General features: G+C 50.3%; 1 pseudogene; it reads right to left on the bottom strand.

The window, feature by feature from the left end:
- Positions 1-7,705: 7,705 nt before the first annotated feature.
- LOC146342799 (olfactory receptor 6M1-like) lies at positions 7,706-10,575 on the bottom strand (annotated as a pseudogene).
- Positions 10,576-23,970: the final 13,395 nt, after the last annotated feature.

The following is a 23,970-nucleotide window of genomic DNA, read 5'->3' on the forward strand; positions in this document are numbered from 1 at the left end:
CTTCCCCCATTATTGGCTTGGGCTATCTCCCCCAGTTATCATCATCCTCATCCTCATCAGCCTATTTCCTCACTGAAGTGGATGCTGAAATGGTGTTGATTCTGGGCTGAATTGGTTTGGCAGACAACTAAGAACTACCCTTCTAGGAGAAAAGCACTCTCTTAGCACCGTAACATGTACAGGATGATACAGTTCGTACCAACCGCCCTGAACCTGGTGCCTTCCAGGTTGCCTCTCTGGTCATTCCCAGCCAGTGACGATGCTGACTGGGAATCATGGGAGTTGCAGTCCAACATACCTGGAGAGCACCAGGTTGGGCAAGGCTGGCTTGCACCATTCGAAGAGCCAGAATGGTGTTGTGATTTGGATGACTGCAATGTGTTATACATGGGGCTGACAGCCTTTTCAGAATAGGGTGGCCTGATTGCTAATGGGAACCGGTCAATCCCACCATGTTATGTCAGTGCCTCATCAACATTACTAGCTTCCAGTCTATGTCCGGGCACTGGAACAGAGGAAGCTGCTTTATACTGAGTCAGACCATGGTTCATCTAGCCCAGTATTGTCTGCACTGACTGGCAGCAGCTTTCCAGGATTTCACCCGGGATTCTTTCCTAGACCTACATGGAGATGCCGGGGATGGAAATTGGGACCTTCTTCACGCAAAGCAGGGGCTCTACCACTGCACAATTCAAAGTGTTGGTATTAAGGTCTCAATGGCTCAGGGCTCAGTTGACTGAAGGATCGTCTCACCGCATATTGACATGCCAAGACTCTAAGATCACCTTCAGAGGCCCTCTCCAAGTGTCTCCACCAAAAGAGGTGAAGCAGATGGCTACTTAGGAGAGGGCATTCTCAGTGGTGGCACCCTACTTGTGTTATGTTATGCCCTTCCCAAAGAGGCTCTCCTGGAGCCTACATGCTGATGTTTTCAGGAAGGAGACATGGAGGTGAAGACCATTTTCAGGAGTAGGTGAAGACCATTTTAATTCCCCGGGCTTTTTAGTCTCTTAGTGATGTGTTTTAAATGTGTAATTGTGTGTTTAGATCTTTACGCTACTGATTGACTTTACTCTGCTTTGTACTTTGGTTTCATTCTGTCTTAAAAATTTAAAGGTTTTATATGAGACGATTTATCATATTGGATTATATATGGTTTTAGTTTTCATGTGCTGTCCAGAGATCATAAATAAAGAAATGGATAGATTTCTCCTTTGTGCCTAATATTAAAATCTGGATTCATCCAATGAAGCTGGATATCGAGAGGCTGAGGATAGATAAGAGGAAGCACTTCTTCACACAGTGACAGTTGAATCAAGGAATTCATTACTGCAAGAGGTAGTCATGGCCAGGAACTTTGATGGATTTAAGGGAGTAGGGAGTGGAATTAGTAAATTCATGGAATATTGGTTTCCCATGTGCATTTCTTTTAGCAAAGGATTACGGCTTGGCCAAATCACCCATAAGGCACAGGATAGCAGATACACTGTGCCAAAAGGACACAGCCAAAGTAGCTAATTGTAGATCAAATGAATTATATAGCGTAGAAGAGTTGGAAGGGGCCTATAAGACCATCAAGTCCAACCCCTGGTTTTATTGGTCCATACAGTCCAGTATTGTCAGCACTGACTGGCAGAAGCTCTCTAGGGTTTGAGGCTCCTTCCTTCCTTCCTTCCTTCCTTCCTTCCTTCCTTCCTTCCTTCCCTTTCTTCTTCTTCTTCTTCTTCTTCTTCTTCTTCTTCTTCTTCTTCTTCTTCTTCAACATTTCCACATGCCCCAGTAGCCCAAGGTCTCTGGGAAGTTTATCGAAGTTAAAGCATGAAATACAATATAGACGTTTACAACCCATTTACATAAAAGCACACAGACAATATACACAAACAACTTATAACTAAAAACAATTTTGATCTGTCAGTCATAACTAAAGACACATACAGGACTGATTAAAACTCATCACATGCTGCCAAATGGCTGGGGCGGGGAGTGGAATTAGACAAATTCATGGAATATTGGTTTCTCATATGCATTTCTTTTAGCAAAGGGTTACGGCTTGGCCAAATCACCCATAAGGCACAGGATAGCAGATACACTGCGCCAAACGGACACAGCCAAAGTAGCTAATTGTAGATCAAATGAATTATATAGAAGAGTAGGGTTGGAAGGGGCCTATAAGACCATCGAGTCCAACCTCTGGTATGCTGGATGACGAGCTACATTTAATCAGGAAGCATAATATCGGGTACACCCATGTCCCTATCTGTTATGGGTTCTGATGACTAAATGTTGACTGAATCGGATTCCCTTGAGGGAAGATTTCACAATGTGCCCAGGTCATGGTGGTGGTCGTCATGTCGTGTCCAGACCAAACTCCACTCTGCCAAAATGTAGCCACCGCCACACCGCCGAGCTGCAGTTCGATCAGGTGGTAGAAGGATTAGCTGGCGCAATGCACTGTTACCAGGCTACGCCTGATTGTACAACAAACTTCGAGGAGGCTCCTTCCATGTACCCCGGTCATGGTGGTTATGTCCATTCACATTCAAGACAGTAGAAAATCAAATTCACTTTCTGCTAGAGTGGGCTAACTACGATGACTAGAGAGTCAAATATATGTTTCCACTCCTGAAGAAGAGGTCGAAAACACCAGGGGATAAGGTGTTTGTGTAATTAACTAGATTGGATTATTGTGATGCTTTTTGAGTGGGGAAATATATTACTTCTGCTCTGAAAGTGAGGCAAGAGGCTCTGAATTCAAACCCCCAAATTTTATGTAGTTCAGCATAAAACAAGCCAAGATGGGTTGGCCTCAGGTTTTAAATATTAAATTTTAAGGGTTTTGAGCGAAGTACCCCCCCCATGAAACACCTCCTCCGCCCCGTGTATTCGGAGCTCTACTACATGCCTGAGCAGTCCAGTCATGCTGTCTCCAAAATGTATCAACTTCTGAACATTCACGTGGAGGGGCATGAGGAGGAGGAGGGAGGGATGGAGGGGGAAGGCACGCTGGAAGGCAGGGGGAGGCAGGGAGGCGAGCGCGGGTGGAGGGAGTGTGCTTTGGCAAATAGGAACTAGGGGTGGACGGAAGTCACTTACCTGTCGTCGAAGCTTGTTCACGGTGGGGGGGAGGCGCTTCGCTGTTCCCCCCGCAAAGTTCAGGCCAGGGGGGGAGGCTTCCCGCCTCGCCCAGCCGAAATTCAGGCCAGGGAGGAGGCTTCCCACCTCGCCCGGCCACGAACTCCATTTAAAAAAAAAACAAAAACGCCCCCGTGATAGGCTACGTGACGATTAACGTAGCCTATCACGGCTAGATCTGCAAAGTCAGCCGTGATAGGCTACGTCATTCGTCACGTAGCCTATCACGGGTGACTTAAAAAAAAAAAAAAGCGCGTACGCAAATGACGGCCCCCATAGGGAGCCGCCATTCGCGTTCCTTATTTGGTCGCTGTAGTCTACGTAAAGATTTACGTAGACTACGGCGAAAATAAGGGCAACGCAAATAGCGTTGCCCTTATTTTCGCCGTAGTCTACGTAAATCTTTACGTAGACTACAGCGACCAAATAAGGAACGCGAATGGCGGCTCCCTTTGGGGGCCGCCATTATCCATACGCGCTTTTTTTTTTTTTTTTTTAAGTCACCCGTGATAGGCTATGTGACGATTTATGTAGCCTATCATGGCTGACTTTGCAAATCTAGCCGTGATAGGCTACATTAATCGTCACGTAGCCTATCATGGGGGCATTTTTTTTTTCTTTTCTTGGAATGGCGGTGGCAGCAGCCGGTCGAAAGACCGGCTGCTGCTCCCACCCCGCACGAACACCCGCCGAACCGCCAGCCAGACCCGCCGCCGGGAGGGACATTCGGCAAAGGTAAGTCCCGTCCCAGGGGGGGGGGTGCGGAGAATTTCTCCCCGAAACTTGTTCGGGGGGCCGAACACGTTGGCGCTCGGCCCCCCGAAGTTTTGGGGAGAAATTCTCCGCCATCCCTAATAGGAACTCTCAGCCAGAACCGACGCCAGCAGTCTCCAACCAGAGGGAGTGCTAGAGGAAGGGGGTATATACTTCGACGAAAGTCTGTGTTCGGTTATTGCACTAGCTGTGTCTTTGGGAGAGGGCTGGTGTGGGTAGATGGTCGTGTGTCTGTGTGTGTGCATGCACGTCCATTCCTAGGAGTTCTTCCTTCAGTTTATGAGATCTTGATTGCCATTAGGCTTTCCTCAAAACTTAAATAAAAAGGAAACAGCTTGGTTGTACTGGGAGCATTCCCTCGCTCCTTGCTCGTCCGTCCTCTTTGGGACAGCGTCTTCCAGCAGCCTTCTCCTATTTCTTTCTACCTCTGACTCATGTGTTATTTGTATTTGATTAGAGTCACATCTCCTTTCTGTATTTTTTTCAAACTAACATTGTTTTTCCTCACTTGTTGCTGCTAGGCTCTCCCCTGCCCCGCCATTCCTGTGTTTGTTTATCTCAATTTTGGACTCCAGAAAAGGCTGTGTTTGTTATTTAACATTGATGCTTACTTCTGCTTTCTCTGTTCTATTTCTTTGTCATTTTTGCCAGTCAATTCTGTCTCTTTTAGATTTTTACAAACTCAGTCTTATTTTGATTTTTCAAAACAAACATTGACTTCTGGGCATGTCCCTCCCCCCGCCCCTTTTAAGTCATATTCAAGCATTTCATTTTTTCTTTCTAAATTCTCAAAGAAAGGCACATTATAGTAGCCTATGTGAGTAGTGTTTGTTTCCCACCGCCCCCATGCTGAAGTGAACCGTCTGTTTCTTCTGTGTGTTGATCATCCCAAAACAGAATCTAAAGAAGTGTTGCTGTTGTTGTTTTAAATTATGATATATTATATTAATATATTATATTATTATATATTTAATTATTTTATTGCTCTTGGCTCTTATCTTATCGCCTCAACTGTCATCCTGTATTTCTTGAAGTTAACCTGCTTTCCATAAAAGGACATGATATATAAAACAACAAATTAAAGACACCTGCTATTTGCTTAGATAGTTCTGCTTTTCTTTACCCCTTCTGTGTCTGTGTGCATGTGTGTGTGCATGCGAGGTTGTTGTTCCACCAACACTATATGTCCAAATTTCAAGACAGTGTTGAAAAAGTGCAAGACACATACTATTTATATTAGTTACCTTCTTAGTCCAATAACACTCCACTGTACGACAAAGCAATCCAGCACAATATGAGGCATCTTCGGGGTGTTGGCGGGGAAGAGGTGGGGAGAAGTTAGAGATCCTTGCTTTTGGAGTTTTCCTGCAAAAAACTCAAGTTTCACCTGCACTTAGCAGAAAAGCCAGTGTGCCACACACCCCAAGCGTTGGAGGGTGCAATGCCCTTGAGAGCGGCTGGGAGGGACAAAGGTGTCACATGCATGTGTGGAAACAGACTGCAAATCAAATGCATCAGAAAATCAAAACATGTGAAAATCAAAGACTATATGACTTTGATCACTCAGAGGCATATAGTCATGGCAGACATTTACACGCACAGTCACATACATGCACACACGCAAGCATGCAGCAAAAGCAACTCATAAAATGCAGGATGACAGAGCGACAATGATTACCATCAATACAACCATTAAGCAACATCATTGGCCACCACCAACACCAAGCTGTGGTGGCTCAAAAATTCCCATAAGACATGGTAGGGATGTACAAAAGTCCCTTACCTTTGACGAAATTTGATTCGCGGTGGGGGGGAGGCGCTCCGTCCCTCCCCCCAAAATTCTGGCTGGGGGGGAGGTGCCCTGTCCCTCCCCTCCAAAATTCTGGCCAGGGGGAAGGTGCCCTAAAAAAACCCAACAACGATGTGTGTATGCAAATGGCGGCGCCCATGGGCGCCGCCATTTCCGTACGTGGGTTTTTTTTTTTTTAACACAGCCGTGATAGGCTACGTAAACATTTACGTAGCCTATCACGGTATTTTTTTAACATCTAGCTGTGATAGGCTACGTAAATCTTTATGTAACCTATCACTTTTTTTTTTTTAAACTTGGAAATGGCGGTGGCGGCTGGTCAGAAGACTGGCTGCTGGAGCCGCTGCCGCCAGGGAGATTCGCCCAAGGTAAGTCCCATCCCAGGGGGGCGGGGGGGTGGCAGACCGTTCCGCCACCGATTTCAGGGGGCTGAATGCGCTGCATTCGGCCTTCCCGAGATTCGTGGCGAAATTCTCTGACATCCTTAGAAATGGGCAGAATCTGGGAATGGTCTTGTCTGACTGTAAAGAGAAGGACTTTTTTCTGGTGGTTTATTAGTTGTGCCAATATGTAGCAGGACATTTGCTTGTGCATCGCAAGTGCATTGAGAATCGTAAACTGCAAATCCATTCATGCAATGCATGAGACACCAATAGATTGGTAGTATTGGTACTACTATCACTCACAATAGATTGTGAGTGATAGTAGCTGTCAGTTTGGCTCTACAGACTTCCAAATAATTTGCAAATGAATAAGACATTGCTGACATTATGTCAAGTCTGGTATGGTCTCATCCTAATGGCATGGTTGAAAGGGCAATTCTATATCTGAATACGGTATTTGAATAAACCAGATCTTGGATGGCTCATCTTAAACTGCTCAGTGCACCCCTATGCATGTAAGATTCCCATGCTACATCAGGGGCCTTATAGGTTAAAACATCCCTATTCCTTTGAAGCACTGGCACCAAAGTCAGTTCTATCTAAAGTAGACCATCATTCCACTCATCTTCCATTGATTTGACTTCAGAGAAGAAAGAGTTGGAACATTTTGTTTATGGACAAAATTGTAAGTTATAAAAATCTCTGGAAAGGAAAGAGTCAGTGAACAGAGACATGGGGTGGTAAAACTGGTCCACTCCACACTTGGGTTGTGGGATTTGTTCTTACATGTTTTGGCATGCGTTACTTTCTCAAACTTTCTTAAGATGACACACATTAGATACCTACCTTTCATCTGTCTATATATCTACCTATCTAGCTATCTATCTATTTCTCTACCAACACAAACACACATGCACATGCACACACACACTAATCACACCAAAAAGAGTGTCACTGTCAGGGTGGAAACTGAGCCCAGAGAGCCTCAGAGCATTTTGGATTCTGAGGAGAAACAGCTATACGTGGGAGAGGGGCCAGCTCATCCATCACAGGCTCAGCACCTGCCAGAGATTCCTCCTGCCGGCATTCCAGAGATAGATGGCGACCCGGGTAGTGAGGGAGTGTGGGAGGGGGGCTTCTTAGATGCTCGAAACAGATGCAAAGAGCGATGAGTGATGGAAGGCACAGAAAGTAGGCGTAGATCCCGTTTGACACGCAAGCAACAGCCGCCTCCCATGGACCCAAGGGAAAGAGGGAGAATCTCTCCCTAGCCCATAAGTTCTGTGTCTTCAAGTGACTCTCCTTCAAACGGGGATCAACTGCCTACTTGAAGCTTAGGCCACTCTGCTGTGCCTTGCTTTAGTCGCTGGTGATTAGCATCTGAAAGAGTCATTAAGTTGTAAAAGGATTAAAGCTTTGAAAAGAAATCCTTTCGTCTGTGTCTTGAGTTGGCTATTGGAATCTACTGGGAGAAGCCGCCAGAGCGCTCCTGACAGTCACCAACAATCCATCAATTACCAACCTCTTTCCGAAACCAATCTGTATAATCTGTTTGATTTAAATGACATCAGTCGACAATAGGTAGCTTTGGGTGGATCCATTTTCATCAGATTGAAAATTTTTGCCTCTTCAGACAGTCCTTTAAGGCCTCTTTGACTTTCTCATTCCTCAGGGTGTAAATAAAAGGGTTCAGTTACGTAATGGGATAAGCATGGTTGTAAATACTGCAACAACCTTCAGGACATCTTGGGAGTGTCAATGTTAGGCAATGAGTACATGAAGATTGCGATTCCATAGAAGATGGAGGCTACCATAATATGGGAAGCACAGGTGGAAAAGGTCTTTTGCTGGCCCTTGGTGGAGTGCATAGGCAGGATGGTGGCAATAATGTAGAGGTAAGAGACCCCATTGACAAACAGGGAGCTGAGCAGCAGCACCACAGAAAGAATGGTTTCAACAGCCAAAAGGAAATGCACATTCCTGCTGCAAGAAAGTTTGATTATTGGGGCATAGTCACAGAAGACATGATCAATGAGATTAGAGCCACAGAAGGGCAGATGGAACAGGAAAGGCATGGGACCAAAGAGAGCAATGAAACTACTGATCCAACAGCCCAGGACCAAGATGGTGCAGAGACGTCCATTCATGATGATGGTGTAACGAAGGGGGTAGCAGATGGCAACATAGTGGTTAAACGCCACCACCATGATCAAACTGCTCCCACAAGCACAAAGGGAGAAATAGAAATAGGGATGTACGAAAGTCACTTACCTTGAACAAAATTTTATTCGTGGTGGGGGGGAGGCGCTCCGTCCCTCCCTCCCAAAATTCTGGCCGGGGGGGAGGCACTCTGTCCCTTCACCCCCGAATCCTGGATGGCTGGGACGCAAATGGCGGTGGCTGTAGCTGCCGCTGTTTGCGTCCCTGCAGTCAGCTGTGATAGGCTACGTAAATGTTTACATAGCCTATCACGGCTGAGTAAAAACAAAAAAAAAACCCCATGCGTACGCAAATGGTGGCGCCCATGGGCGCTGCCATTTCCGTCCCTTATTTTGGCACGTCTAGTCTACGTAAACATTTACATAGACTACGGCGAAAATAAGGGGAACACAAATAGCATAGATGCTACGCTATTTGTGTTCCCCTTATTTTCGCCATAGTCTACGTAAATGTTTACATAGACTAGATGTGCCAAAATAAGGAACGCAAATGGCGGCGGCCATGGGCACCACCATTTGCGTACGCGCAGTTTGTTTGTTTTTTTACTCAGCCGTGATAGGCTACTTAAACATTTACGTAGCCTATCACGGTATTTTTTTTTTTAAATCTAGCCATGATAGGCTACGTAAATCTTTACGTAGCCTATCACTTTTTGGGTGTGTGTTTTTTTTTACTGGAAATGGCAGCAGCGGCAGCCGGTCGGAAGACCGGCCGCCGCCGCTGCTGAACCGCCGCCGAACCGCCACCGGAGCCAGCGCCACCAGGAGGATTTGCCCAAGGTAAGTCCCGTCCCGGGGGGGGGGGGCACACCGTTTCGCCACCAATTTTGGGGGGCCGAATGCGCTGGCATTCGGCCTCCCCGAGATTCATGGCAAAATTCTCTGACATCCCTAAATAGAAATAGCACTGGGCAATGCAGCTCAAGATTGAAATAGCTTTGGTCAAGGACACCAGGTTCAGCAGCATCTTGGGAGTGATTAGGGGTGCACGAAAGTCACTTACCTGTCCTCGAAGCTTTTCGTGGTGGGGGGGAGGCGCTTCGTTGCTCCCCCCGCGAAGTTCAGGCCGGGGGGGGAGGCTTTTCGCCTCGCCCGGCCGAAATTCAGGCCGGGGGGGAGGCTTTGCAAATCTAGCCGTGATAGGCTACGTTAATCATCACGTAGCCTATCACGGGGGCGTTTGTTTGTTTTTTTCTTTTATTGGAATGGCAGCGGCGGCAGCCGGTCGAAAGACCGGCTGCCACTCCCTCCCCAGACGAAGACCCGCCGAACCGCCAGCCGGACCCGCCGCCGGGAGGGACATTCGCCAAAGGTAAGTCCCGTCCCAGGGGGGCGGTGCGGGGGGTGGGGGGGTGCAGAGAATTTCTCCCCGAAACTTGTTCGGGGGGCTGAACACGTTGGTGCTCGGCCCCCCGAAGTTTCGGGGAGAAATTCTCCGCCAACCCTAGGAGTGATAGACAAGACAAACATGGTCTTCATGAGAGAGAAGTTGCTGAGGAAGAAGTACATGGGGGTTTGGAGATGCTTGTCAGTGCATACCAGTGCAATCTGCAATGATGGTGATGTTCCCAGCTAGTATTAAGAGAAAAACAGAGAGGAACACCAGAAAAAGCAAGAATTCCAAGGGCCTAGAAAGTTGGAAGCCAACTAAGATAAACTCTGTCACCTGCTCTGTGCGGTTCTGGTTCCTCGATCCCATGGCCAATTAGAGGTTGCAGATGAATTAAGCAGGCAAAAATACACAGTTCAGTTTATTAAAATCAAAACAGCCCACCTGTCCCCTCTTCCAAGAGTCCAACCTTAAGCAAACACCTCCTCCCTCCCTCATGGGAATGCACCAGAAATCCAACCAATTTGGAATTCTCTGCATGCCTTTTCTCAAGAATGTATCATAGCAGTTGCATCTACTTCTCCTAAAGCCATGGGATGTTCAAAACAGATTGTTGAATGTTACATTTGTTCCAGTCTAGAGAATGACTTTGCCATTTTGTATCTTTTCAGAGATATGCCCTCACCCCGGAGCCAGCTTGTCTGGCTGAAAGAGGGGGGGCAGTGCGGGCGGGTGGGGTGACAAGACGTAAGGACCTCTGATTGGTGCACCCCAGTGGCACCACCATGCAAGGAGGGGCAGGCTGAGTTGCCTTAAACTCAGCCCCCTTCCCAATCTCAGCTCTCTGGCTCGACGCAGCTAGAGAGAACTACAGCTCTGCTGAGAAACAACGAAGGACACCTGCCTGCTGGAAACCGGCGTCGTCATCGTTCCAGCTGCTTGAACTCCGCATGCTATCAGCACGCCCAAGGCCTCACTGCCACGCCGGTGCTTGCCACAGTTCCGGGATTGCTGGTGCTCGTGGCAGGGTGTGCGCGCTCTGGCACGCCTCCCTCATAGCCGGCGCCTGTCCTGCCGGCGGGAGCGCCGGCGTTTGTGGCGGTGCACGCTGGGGGCCCCGGTGTTTGTGGCGGCAGTGCGCCCGCTCCCTCCTTCTCCTTGCCGTGGCTCGGTGCACCTGCCGCGGCTCCGGGTTTCCCGGCGCTCGCGGCAGGGGCGCACGTGGTCGGGCGCCGCCCCCTCCTCTACCCTGCACTGGCCTAAGGGCTTTCAGCTGTGCCGGCAGCACGCATATGGCCACAGCGCGCCCGCCCCCCTTCTTCCTCCTGGAGGGTCGGCGCGCCCGCCGCGGCTCTGGCTTTGCCGGCGGCTGCAGTGGATACGCACGTGCTCTTACGCCGCCCCCCTCTTTTCACCTCGTCGGGCGGTTGCTGCGCACCTGTGCCATCGTGGCTGCAGGGTTGCCTGCGCTCGCGGCGGGGGCGCGTGTGCGCGGGCGCTGCCCCTGCGGCCGGCGCTTGCCGCCCGACGAGGGCGCTGGTGGCGGTGACGGTGGGTGCTGGGGCGCAGTGCCTCCTCGTGCGCGCCCTGCTGTGGTGGCCATGCTCTGGGCAGCCGTGCGCCCCCCCGCTCGCCTCCTTGGAAGGATTGCCGCGCTCCTACACCACCGCGGCCCCGGGGTTGCCGGTGCTCATGGCGGGGGCGCGTGTGCGTGAGCGCCGCCCCCCCAGCCAGCTCTTGCCACCCGTCGGGAGCGCCGGTGGCTGTGCAGGCGCGCGCCTGGGCACGGCACCTCCTTCTGTGCTCCCCTGTTGGGGCGCCTGCACTTCCAGTGGCTGTGCGCCCACCCCGCTCACCTTCCGGGGAGGATTGCTGCGCGTCTACACCGCCGGTCTACACCGTTGCTGGCGTTTGCGACGGGGGTGCATGTGCGTGAGCGCCGCCCCCTCAGCCGGTGCTTGCCACCTGTCAGAAGCGCCGGTGGCTGTGCGGGCACGCGCCTGTGCGTGGCGCCTCCTACTGCGCTAGCCTGTTGCTGCGCCTGCACTCCCGGTGGCCGGGCGCCCCCCCCCCACCGGGGGTCGCAGCTCCATGGGGGGAGCGTCTGCTTTGATCCCCAGTGGCTCCAGGCAGGGCTAGGAAGAAATCCTGCCTGAAACCCTGGACAGCCATCGTTGATGTTCATTATCGACACTTGGGCTGGATGGCGCAATGGTCTGACCCAGCATAAGGCAGCTTCCAACGTTCAACCCCCCCAAAAAACCACTTTGAGGGGTGCCAGCACTTGTGGCGGCGATGTGCCAGCCCCCCCCTTTTGTCCTCGCTGACGGTCGCACGGGCCTGGGCGCCGAGCGAATCGGCGCTGGCTCTCGCTGCCTCCCGCGAGCGTAGGGCGCTCGCGGCGGCGGCACGTGCATCCCCCCCTAAAAAATACACAAACACAAAAATAAACAAAACAAAACAAAATAACCACCTGGGGCGCCCGCCCTCAGGAGCGGCTCCCGTGGCCGTGGGCTCTTGCTGCGCCTCTTTGGCGCTGGGCTTGCAGCAGGCAGCAACTGCGCCCCCTTCAAAGCCACTGTGTTGGAGTGGCTAGAGTGTTGGACTGGGACTTGAGACACCCAGGTTCTAGACTCCTTTCCAGGGGCATCGTTTAGGGCTGGAGCCCCGGCTGGGCATGCAGAAGGTCCCAGGTCCAGTCCCTGGTATTTCCAGGTAGGGCTAGAAAACCCCTATCTGAACCCCTGCAGAGCCATTGGAAGAGCCACAGATTCTCCACCCCTGCCCTATAAGCTAATAAGGTCAATGGCTAGACACACGGTGTCTTAAATGTGAACACACAGAGACATACAAAGAGGGGATCTATGTTTTTGAGCTCACCTCTCTAGCCACTGCCAGACACTGAGGGTGCCCCCCCCCCGGTCTGGCAGTAGCGGCGGCGCTGCCACCTGTTGCCTGGGGACTAGCCCACTGGAACCTCCTACTATGTGCTCTGACCCCTGCCGCTTTACTTCTAGGGGTGATGGTTGGTGTGTTGGTCTGGGTCTGGGCACCCAGGCCCTTGTTTCTTCTTACAGGCTTAAGTAACCCCCGGTGGTCCAACCTAAGCGAACGCGACAGCAGACCCAACGCTCGCTACTTCTTTCTATTTCAGTTCGTCTCTGGGTTCAGGGCATCCGGACGCCATTGAGGCCTCCATCTCGCCTTCGCAGGTTCACCATGGCAGCACCCCACCACTGCAGGCAGTCCACCTTCCTGCGGCATCTCCGTCAGCAGTGATCCAAGCAACATCCTTCTCCTTGGGGTTTCGCCCAGGTGACACACCACAGCTGCAGGCGGTCCGCCCTCATGGGGCATCTCCATCAGGAGCATTGCAAGTGGCATCGCCTCCTTAGCTCCCGGGGACCTGGACACGGCTGCCCTGGATATGGGTGAGATGACTGCACCTCACCCCAGTTGTCCAGATGGGTGATCTTCAGGGCCGTGGGGTTTCCGCCTTAGCTTACCTCCCTGGGGCGGCTGTCCCTCCCAATGTCATCTCCCTATATGATGCCCAGGCCGCTTGCAGCTCCGTCAGTCACACCCCGGTAACCCCAGCCGCTTAACACAGCATCTTACAGGGTTTTGCTGGATTAATTTAGGATCCCTCGCCCGCCCCTGCCCCTACGTAAGGGGCATATCAGATCCCTACGCTAATCTGGCGAGTTGTATTGTCACCAGGGCTACTCCTTCTCGTAATTTCTTTCACCTGAGGAGGTGTGTGAATGGCTTATGTTGAGGCCTCTTGCAGGAGGGCCGCCATTGCCCTTCTCTGCACAAGGACCTGTTGGACCAGGACCTTTCGCTCCAATTTTGACTCCTTCCCGGCCAGGTTCAGCGACAGATCTGGCAGTGGCCGCATTCACCAGGCGGTCTCCCGCACTGGCCCTCGGCCTATAGCGGGCCCGCTTCTTCAGCACTGCTATCTGTGCCGGAATAAAGCCCCAAGGGCACATACTCCCAGGACACATGCAGTTTCCATCTTGAGTGCTCCCTTGTAGCAGTTGGCACTCATGAACCTCTTGTCCAATGCCCGGTGATGGTAGGGTCCCCCTTCGAAAGCCGAGGCAGTAGGAATTTCTGGATGGCCCATGCCTAGTTAGGTTGGTGCCGATACTCCGGCTTTAAGACACTACCCCAACTGGGGGAACGCGTTTTAACTTGGGACATGGTTAATGCTAGGCTCTAGCCTTTTCTCTAGGTCAACATAGGCCATCCTTACATCGTAAGCAACATTTCTCCTCGCCAGGCGTTGACAAGTTCAGGAGAGGTTAACAAGGCAATACTGGCAGAAGGGTTTTAGCCCCCCGCCTTTTCCACACCCCGTTAGCTATTCTAGGGATCTCCTTTCTCAAAATGGTGCCCAGGAAATCCTCTAGGGAGTTTATCCTGATTCGTAACCTATCTTCCCTGAGGGCCAGTCAGTTAATCACGAGATCCCTGATCATCTCTTCTCGGTGCGACACACCTCTTCAATGAGGTAGCTGTCTTGGTCTGGGATTCCGGCCACGGGTCCCTGATAGGCATGTGCTTCATGGAGTCCGAAGATGGTGGTCAATGTTCTGACCTAACGCAAGTACTGCCCCCCCTTCCTGTTACTTCGGTGCCCCTTAGCTCACAAAGGCTGAGGGCCTGTCTCCCACAGCAACATTCGGGAAAGCCAATCCGATACCCTTAGGTGTATTCTCACTTCCCTCAGGACAACTTTCAGGTCCTTAGGCACAGCTCCAAGCAGTCATACATCAGGCATGGCTTCAACTTAATAGGGCTTTAATGGCACCTCCTTCCAGAAGCATGAGCCCCTCCTCAAAGCCAGACTGCAGACCCACATGGTTCCGCTGCCACCCCAAGGGGTTTCAAATTCTTAGGGCAGGTCCAATCGTGCTGTGGGTATTGGCCTGTAGAGTGGAGGCTGCTGCCCCCGCCAAGCACATTGTGGTATAACCTTATAGACAAGTCAGTAACCCCCCCCCCTTCGGTATGACAACATGACCACGTTATTCATTCTCTGTCCTCTTGAAATTGGAAGGTCATGTCAAGTGTCAGTATGTTCACGCCCCAGAGTCAGTGTTACAACATTTGGGTTTGCCTAACCCATGTGCCGGGTTAGGCAAACCCAATTGTCGATGCCTTGTTGTGAAATTAGGTCAACATCTTCCGGGCCTTAGCCCCGTGGGTGCTCCATTCCCAGATCCCATCCTTGCAGTAATATGGGCGACCGGGATACTGAAGCCAGGCATGCCAGCCTGCATTCCAGGGCTCTCCGTACAGGAGCCGCCTGCGACTGAGCAGGTGGGGTATGCCGCGCATTAGGCAAAGCCTCAGCGATAGGATTCATGGCCCTTTTCTATAGATCATTGGCCACAATTTCAAGCCACCTTAAGGAACAGCAGACTATCTGGGACCATAAGTCGCAAGCTGGCCATTTAGCCTTCTGGCCCACAAAGGTGGGTTTCACTGACTCCATGTCAGATTTTAGGGTCCGGCGGGCAAGATAGTGTTGGGCACAGACATTGCCTGCATTAGTAATTTAACCACCCTCTCTCTCCGGATACCCCCTTTTGGGCTTCCGGGGGTAATGGCTCTCCATTTGAGCTTTCCTATAAGACGTTTCCCTGTTCCACGTAGCAGCCTTAACGGAATACTGGGTTGGTCTGGGCTCACAAGGCCAATTTGTCCTGGAGGGCCTTGATTTGCTTCAAGGCACAAGTCTGGCCCAATGTAACCCATTTACATATACAAACTGATCGGTATGGCAAGGGCACGGCAGTGGCCCACGGCCAAACGCAAGTCAACGGATTATGCTGTCGGCAGCTTATGGGTTTTATGGAATGCCACGGTTCTGAGGAGGGGCCTCGGTTTTATCACTTCAACGGTTTACTGTTGACTTAAGGGCAATTGGGCAGTTTCTACATTAGCTTTACCCCGCTAGCCCTAGGTAATTTGCGGTTCAGAACCCACTGTTGTTACATTGAAGCAGTCGCCATGGTAGCCGCTGGAGGTTTCTCTCTCAGGCATGTTATGGCATTTTGAAAATGGGGCTTCACAGCATTTCGGCCTGCGTTCACGAGTTGTCCGCTTCTTCCTGACACAATTTTCGCCTTGCTTGCCCTAATGTGCTTCTTCCTTAGACCAGCAGACTCATCGTACGCTGGTACGGGTGCTCTTACATGGGCACATTATGATGTCTGGAGCTGCATGAAGGGCTTGTATGTCATCTTCAGACTTCAGCTTCTGTCACCCTGTCACATTAAGATCCAGTGGCTCCATAGATGTGGCATACGGTGGGAGTCCCCTCCTCACTCTGTCCCACCAAAGTTTGTCAGTCTTCCTCCGCAGGTTCAGGTGCTGCACATTGAAAGGAATGACTTTGGCTGTAAGCCAGGCGAGGACCTGATCAAACAGGCCTTGGTCGAGATGCAGGTGGTCCGGCATGCCTGGCTGGAAGTAGCCTATTGCATCCCTCACTGCTCCCATGGATCAATGGGAAGGAATGGAATGACGTTGCCAGTAGCAGGGCACGTCTGAAAGTGCATGGAGAAATGGCTTATGGCCATGTGAATGAGGTAATGGATGCACCACCCGCCAGGGAATTCTGTGGACATGGAGGGAGCGTTACAGGTAGGGTGGTGTCCGCCTGTCTCAGTTAGTGAATAACATATGTCTGCGGGAAGTTCTTCTGCGCAGGTGGGGGGAGTTTCACAAGCTCTAGGCTTGTGACTCCTGTGGTGGCTAGGATGGGCAAAAACAGGAAAGTAGGGATGGTGTGCATGCAGAGGCACCTTATGGTGACAGGTGACGCTTGAGGCCCCCCGAATGGGTTGTGCGGCTCGGCGGGGGGATAAGGGTTGCCTATGAGACCAACCCTACTCACTCACCCAGGTGTTGTGCGGCACCGGGTTGGGGGTGACACTGGAAGGTCTACCTCCCCCAGAAGGGGCAATTCAGAGGGATGGCGAGATCACCACCACCCCTCAGGCTGGGTATGTTTTCTCCCAAGAAGTGCCAGCTAGCCGCTGACACAGTTAGATGCCCGTCCTAGTTACCCCTTTGCAGCAATTTCAATAAATGTGGCCCAATTTTCAACCCAAGCTTGTTGTCTGCGTCTTCTTTAACCCATCTCTGCTCTCAACTGTCTGAGATATCATCAGAGATCTCAAAGATATATGGCACGGGCCCAAAATGCATGGAACTACTTAAAAACAAACAAAGCATCAACCATACACACACACATACACACACACGTGTGTGTGTGTGTATCAGAAGTTTTGTACACACCGTTATATGGTTTCCTTCATTTCCACCCCCCCACACACACACACACTTACGCCCTAGTACTTCATCAGCAAAACGAGATGTTTATTTCAAAATGTATTCCCAAACAGGGAGACACATATTAAATATTATGGCGACTTTGTCTTAGATTTCTGGTTGATTCTATACCAGTTGCTTCTTTTTCTCTGTTCCATCCCTTTTATTTTATGTATGTATGTATGTATGTATGTATGTATGTATTTATTTTGCATTGCAAGTTGCTTTGAATCTGCCTAATAAGCATAAAATATATTTATGCATATAAAAAATGGAAACAAATATCACAGGGCTAGCCTGTTTGAAATGCAATAGCATTTTCCCATGATAAAGCCAAGAACCTGGAGAACAATGAAGCAGAGGGTCTTTTTAGTCTTTTCATCTTACCATGGCTGAGTCTTCTGCCTGCATCCTCTCTACAGAAATTTAGAAAGAGATTTCAGCCATGCAAGGCTTATGTAAAGGTACCTGGGAAGATAGTTCTTCGATAGTATTAAGGTTCATCTGCTCTCAAGCTAGAATCCTTTGGGTAGCCTGGTGGGACCACCACCAAGACATGTCATTGGTGACTGGGAGCCCTCTACTGGCTCCTTGTAGTTGTGCATTCTGCACTTTTGACTGTTTGGTAAGCATTCAGTGAAGTATGTCCTGATGTGCACTCCAAAGAAGACACATGCACCTAGGAAGTCTGGGCTTCATCTCAGCAACAGTTTTATGGTTTCCCTGTTCTCCAGGATCCTGCCCCAGGCCTCCTGGCTACCCTCTGCCGTTCACTTCAGGTCCAGACATATTGAACATTGGGCCTTGCTTCACAGGCTGATTGAGTAGTGTTATTTTGAACTACCTCGCCTCTTGTCAGCTCTACCTTGGGACCACCATTCCGACCACTGGCTACTGTTGCCCAGCCCCAATAAATTCATCCAAACTATTTGTGGTAGCCACTCCCTTTTCTCCTTTCAACATTTGAGTATTTTCTAGAAGTCCTTTGAAAACCACAGGAACTAAATTCACAGCCAACCAGACTTGTCTGCTGGGTAGCAGTGAGAGCAAGAGGGCAAAGGATAAATGTGGGCAGTTGAGTGTGCAGGCAAGAGATGGCAACTTCAACGAATAATGAAGCATTGTTTGTCCAACGGGCAGCAATACTGAACAATGTACAATAAAATAAAAGTGATTTTGAGAGTGTCAAAAATATTTGTGAAACATGGTGAGAAGTTTTATTTCAGGGAACATCTCCCCCCCCCATAAATAAATGATACACAATTGCTGGAAAGAGATATTAGCTTAAAATGAAAACGTCTTCATGTTGATGTCTAAGTTGAGGGATCTACCTACTTATTTGCACAGAACCTTTGTAATTTGTTTCATACTGACTTTTTCAGAAGGATAAAAGGGTTGTAGGAAACTGTGAGAAAATTAAGTACATACTTTTTTTAAAAAAAGAAAATGGTTAGTTCCCGAGCTCCAAATCTTCTTATTAACTTCAACAGCAGCAGCAGCAGTAGCAACAACAACAACCTAAGCAAGCTCCACCTAAGCAAAAACTCTAATTTGAGCTGCCTCCAAGGACCAGAATCTGCCTCTTATTTATTGTCAAACCAGGAGTTAGTTTTCTAGAGAATAAACATAAGGAGGAAATTTAATAAACCTCTTTCCTAGTACCTTTAGTGACCTTCACTGACAGCAGATTAGAAAATGAAGGAAAAGAAGTTCTGGTCTAAATTCTATAAACCAATATGGTGTCAAATGGTTTTTGGAAAACCCAAGCTGAAGTCCCACCCTCCACTTTCATGAGATCTCCTGTGACAGTGAGGACAACGTCCGTGACTTTCCGGATTGGTGGGTGAATTCTCAGAACTTTTGGGTGGGAGTGGCCTTACTTTCAAAGACAAAATGGCTGGGTTTTTGTTGTTGTTGTTGTTGTTGTTTTTGTTTGTTTGTTTCCAGAACCAAAAGCTTTGCCACCACTTCAAGTGACAGCACCGCTGTCCTTAGGAGGGCTACAGTGGTATTCCTATCCAATTTGGAAAGAGAATGCCCCAATGGGATCAATGTTTTATCATGATGTGTTGCTATTTGAGGGGCATTCCTTGGTGGGGGGCAGGGGGAGCTGGTGGAGAGGAGGTGAGATGGCTGTAGACATCAGCCCAACTGGAATGCTTGTATCAGCCAAATTTTCCAAGCAAGGAAAATTGCCTAAAATGCCCTTCTCCCCATGGTTACATTGGCTCTGCTCCACTGTATGTACACAGCACTCACTTGCTTGTGAAGTCTCATCACTCCAAAGAGCATTCTTGGAAAAACAATATGGCTGCCACTATTGCCCTATTCTTAGTAGGAGTAACCTCAGTATGCTTTTCTGAGTACTCCATGGTTATCAAATGGGAATTCCATCCCTTGGTTGAAGATATGGATTCCTTCTTGTGTCCCCGAGTCTCCATGCACTTCGTAGTCAAATACAAGCTGACACTCAAATGAGCTGTGCACCTCAAGTGGTGATAGACAAATGGTTGCAGAGGTGGTCAGTTGCAGACCAAGGCCATAACATTTCAAATAGGGATAGCATGGGTGCTTGGTTGGGACTCGAGGCTGGCAAGAATTCACCAGCTCAGCCACCGGAACTCCAGTCTGTGGACCATAGTGCCTGCATGGCTCAGAGCACCCCAAGCTGAGCAAGCTTGTGGGCCTTCCACTTCCTCCACAAGCACCATTTGCCAGTCCAATGGCTGCTCATTCTTTTCTGTCAGTATCCCGTCTACTCAAATAGGAGCCTCGAAGGGGCAATGCCTGCAATATAAATGCCAGGGCTGTGCAGGGACCCCCCCCAATTTGACTTGGAAATAGCTTCTTGGCTTTGGAGGTGGGTCCGATTTGGTTTGCGGTGATTCAGGGGGAGACCTGACTCAGCCCCAAACCCGAAGTGCAATTTGGATGGCCAAATCCCACCTCGGGGGGCCCCGACACACCCGTGCAACCCCTCAGCTCCTTACCTTGCCTCCTCCTGCTGCTGCTGCTGCCCCTCCTCCTCCTCCTCCTCCATAGCCACTGCCTCCACTGCTGATGCCATTGCTACCACCAGCTCTTGAGGCCTGGATGCACACCGGCTCTTTTGGCAGGGAGTCGCCATTTTAGAAATGGCAACTCCCTGCAATAAGAGCTGGACCACATCCAGGCCACAGGAGCTGACGGCATCAGTGGCAATGTCACAGTGGTGGAGGTGGCAGTGGCAGCAGCAGTGGTGATGGGTGGCTCTCAGGTAAGGACCTGGAGGTGCCAGTGCAGCTGGACCAGGGGTGCTGAAGCCCTGAAGTGCACCAAGGAGCTGTAGAGAGCCCCCAACGTGCTCCGGGTCACCTGGTGCCCCCTCTGCTTTGCCTGAGAAGGAGCTCAAAGTGACCCAAAGCAGCCCCTTTCAACTTGGGCTTCGGGTGTTAGGATTCCTTTAGCCCCCACTATATTTCAACGCCGAAGGCAAACACAGACGAGAGGCTTCAGTCTACAGCTTTTAATCCTTTTCTTCTCAGGGCTATAGAGATGCAAATTCTCAGTGACTCTCAGTCTACAAAGAAATGCCTTCAGGGGAATTCAAAAGGAAATTAAGAGAGTTGCCCGCCATTTGAACAGAAGGCGGTCTCACTAGCCTATCTAAAGGGGGGAGGAACCTCTCTCTTGTGAGGCTTCTGAGTGCAGCTTCTAATGCAAGGCCAATTGGGTAGACCATCTAAGTTCTGCTCCTGCCTTCTCTAGGGATGGCGGAGAATTTCTCGACGAATCTCTGGGAGGCCGAATGCCAACGCATTCGGCCCCCCGAAATCAGTGGGGAAATTCTCCGCCCCCCCACCCCCCCGGGATGGGACTTACCTCTGTTGAATGTCCCTCTAGGCGGCGGGTCCCAGCGGCGTTTCGGTGGCGTTTTGGCGGCGGCCAGTCTTCCGACCAGCTGCCACCGCCGCCATTTCCCAGTAAAATAAATAAATAAATAAATAAATAAATAAATAAAAACATGTGATAGGCTACGTAACGATTTACGTAGCCTATCATGGCTAGATTTTCAAAGTCAGCCGTGATAGGCTACGTAAATCGTTATGTAGCCTATCATGGCTGACTTAAAAAAAAAAAAAAGTGCGTTTGCAAATGTTGGCGCCCATGGGCGCTGCCATTTGCATTCCTTATTTGGGCACAGGTAGTCTATGTAAAGATTTACGTAGACTACGGTGAAAATAAGGGCAACGCAAATAGCATTGCCCTTATTTTCGCCGTAGACTATGTAAATCTTTATGTAGACTACCCGGGCCCAAATAAGGAATGCAAATGGCAGTGCCCATGGGTGCCACCATTTGTGTACGTGCTTTCCCCCCCCCCCAAAGTCAGCAGTTATAGGCTACATAATGATTTACGTAGCCTATCATGGCTGACTTTGAAAATCTAGCCGTGATAGGCTACGTAAATCGTTACGTAGCCTATCACGTGTTTCCCCCCCCCCATAACTTTTTTATTTCACGGCTGGGGAGATGGGGCGCTTCCCCCTGGCCAGAATTTCGGCGGCGAGGGATGGGGCACCCCCCCCGGCCTGAATTTCGGCCGGGAGGGGCAGGGCGCCTCCCCCCCGGCCAAGAATTTTGGGGGGAGAACTGAAGCGCCTCCCCCCCACCGCGAAGCAAGCTGCGGGACCAGGTAAGGGACTTTCGTCCATCCTTAGCCTTCTCTCTCTTTGCTCTGCAACTGCGCCTGGCATTTATCAGATTGGACTCCCCAACCCCCATCCTTCTGTTTGCTGTATCTCACAAGGGTGTGTGAAGAGGAACCCTCATTCTCAGCCAGCTGGATGTTTGTAACCTGAGAAGCTGGCCCAGTCCTGTCTGGCCGAGCCTGGGAAAACACATCCCCCATGTCTGGCAGTTCTTCTTCAGAGTCCGAACTGCTATCCCACTCCCTGCGCTCAGAAACAACCTTGACATTGGGCCTCGAAGAGGTGCACAGCTCTAATGAATGCCTGCAATTTTGCAGATATTGCTCCTTTAAGGCCCCCATTTGTGTAGATGGGATACTTACGGAAAGAATGAACAGCCATTTGAGTGGCAACTGGTGTGCAAGGAGGGAATGGTTGCCTCTGCACTGGACCTGAGCACCTCATGGACCACCCAGCAGCTCGCCCTACACCATTCACCAAGGGCTGGTAAGTGCTGGAGGATTGGCAAGTGCTATGTAGAGCAGTCTGTCCCTCCCTAACTTCATAGCCAAATAGCAGCTGATACTCAAACCACCTGTGAATCTCAAGTGGTGAGAGGCAAACAGTTGTGGAGGTGGTCAGTTGCAGACCAAGGCTGTAACTTGGCATGGGGTTGAGGAAGCAGAGTAGCTAGGGATGTATAAAACACTTACCTGGTTTTGTCCAGGGACATCTGCAGTGGGGGGGGAGGTGCTCCATCCCTCCCCCTGAAATCCTCGATGGGGGGGGAGGCTAGCCATTCCTCCCCCCCGGAAACCTGCCTGCCTGGCTCTGCTCCACAGCCAGGCCTTGGAGCCACCGGCCGGGCCAACCCGCAGCTGCTGCCAGGCTGGTGCAGATGCAAATGGCGTCCTGAGTAGGGGTAGGGGACGCCATTTGCGTCCCTATGGTAGCCCGTGATAGGCTACATAAATATTTACGTAGCCTATCATGGATAAAACGGGAACACAAATGGCATAGGGGGCACCATTTTCGTCCCTGCTTTAGCCGCGATAGGCTATGTAAATATTTACATAGCCTATCATGGGCTACCATAGGGACGCAAATGGCGTCCCCTACTCAGGACGCTATTTGCATCCGCACCAGCCCGACAGCAGCCAGAGCCGCTGCCACCACCGCCACAGCCACCACCGCAGCCGAAGCCACAGCCACAGCCGCAGCCAGGTAGGCTCTGTTTTGCGGGGATTTCGCAGGGTGGTGGGGCAGGTAGGTTCCTTCCGCCATGGATTCTGGGGGGCTGAATTCACTGGAATTCGGCCCCCCTGAGATCCGTGGCAGAATTCTCTAACATCCCTAAGAGTAGCTGATATACTTTTGGCCTTCTCACTATTAACATAATCAGCTAGTCTGTTTATCCACAGTGAAGGACACAGATATGAAGACTGTGTTGGAATGGTCCTTCCCCATTTCGCCATTCTGTTTAAGGGTGGGGGGAGAGAAGATGCATCATCTCAGATGTTGTTAAGGGGTTTGAGAAGGATCTTTTTCTATTTTCTTCCTTTACCATTTGAAAGGTGCTTTGTCAGGAGGGTCATGTCATGCCCCTACTGGATGAACCAAAGGAAGGGTGAACCCCCTGAAGTCTGGTCATTGGGGGCAGGCAGGGAATTCCCAGGCAATTGGGCTCACTAGACTTCCCCAGAGCCCTGTGTGCACACCAGATACCATGGGGCACCTTTCTGGTTTTAAAAAGGAAAGGTGTGCAAATGGCTGCTGCCCGTTGTGGACCTCGGGAAAATTATGGCCATGGACAGTGTATTTTACACCATTTGCAGCCATAAAGCACTTACATCTGTATAAATTACATCAATTACTACATAAGAGCTTTTACTCCCACAATTTATATAGATGTAAATGCTTTATGGCTGCAAATGGCACAAAATACACAATTTAAGGCCATAATTTTCCCAAGGTCCATTTATGGCAGCCACATTTTAAACCTGGAAGCCATCCCACATGGAGTCTGGTGGGCATGGAGGTAAGGAGAGCCTTCCACTGCATACCCCAGAGGTCAGATTCTTGGGAATCCAGCCTTATTGGAGTCTGCAGCCTATTTCTCCAGCATCCCTAGATGAATCCTCCTCAGAGGAAGAGCTAGAGCTCCCAGAAACTGAGGGCGCCCCAGATCAGTCACTGTCACCAAATCAGGACAACCCTGGTCCCTGAGGGGAGATGGCTGTAGGTCCATTCCTGTCAGTTAGAGGGGCTCTGCCTCTGGAGCAGAGGCTGAGCAATCACATTGC

The sequence above is a fragment of the Heloderma suspectum genome, chromosome 6 (genome assembly GCF_057233095.1).
Source record: "Heloderma suspectum isolate Gila_16-S chromosome 6, 16-S_ref, whole genome shotgun sequence".
Taxonomy (NCBI): domain Eukaryota; kingdom Metazoa; phylum Chordata; class Lepidosauria; order Squamata; family Helodermatidae; genus Heloderma; species Heloderma suspectum.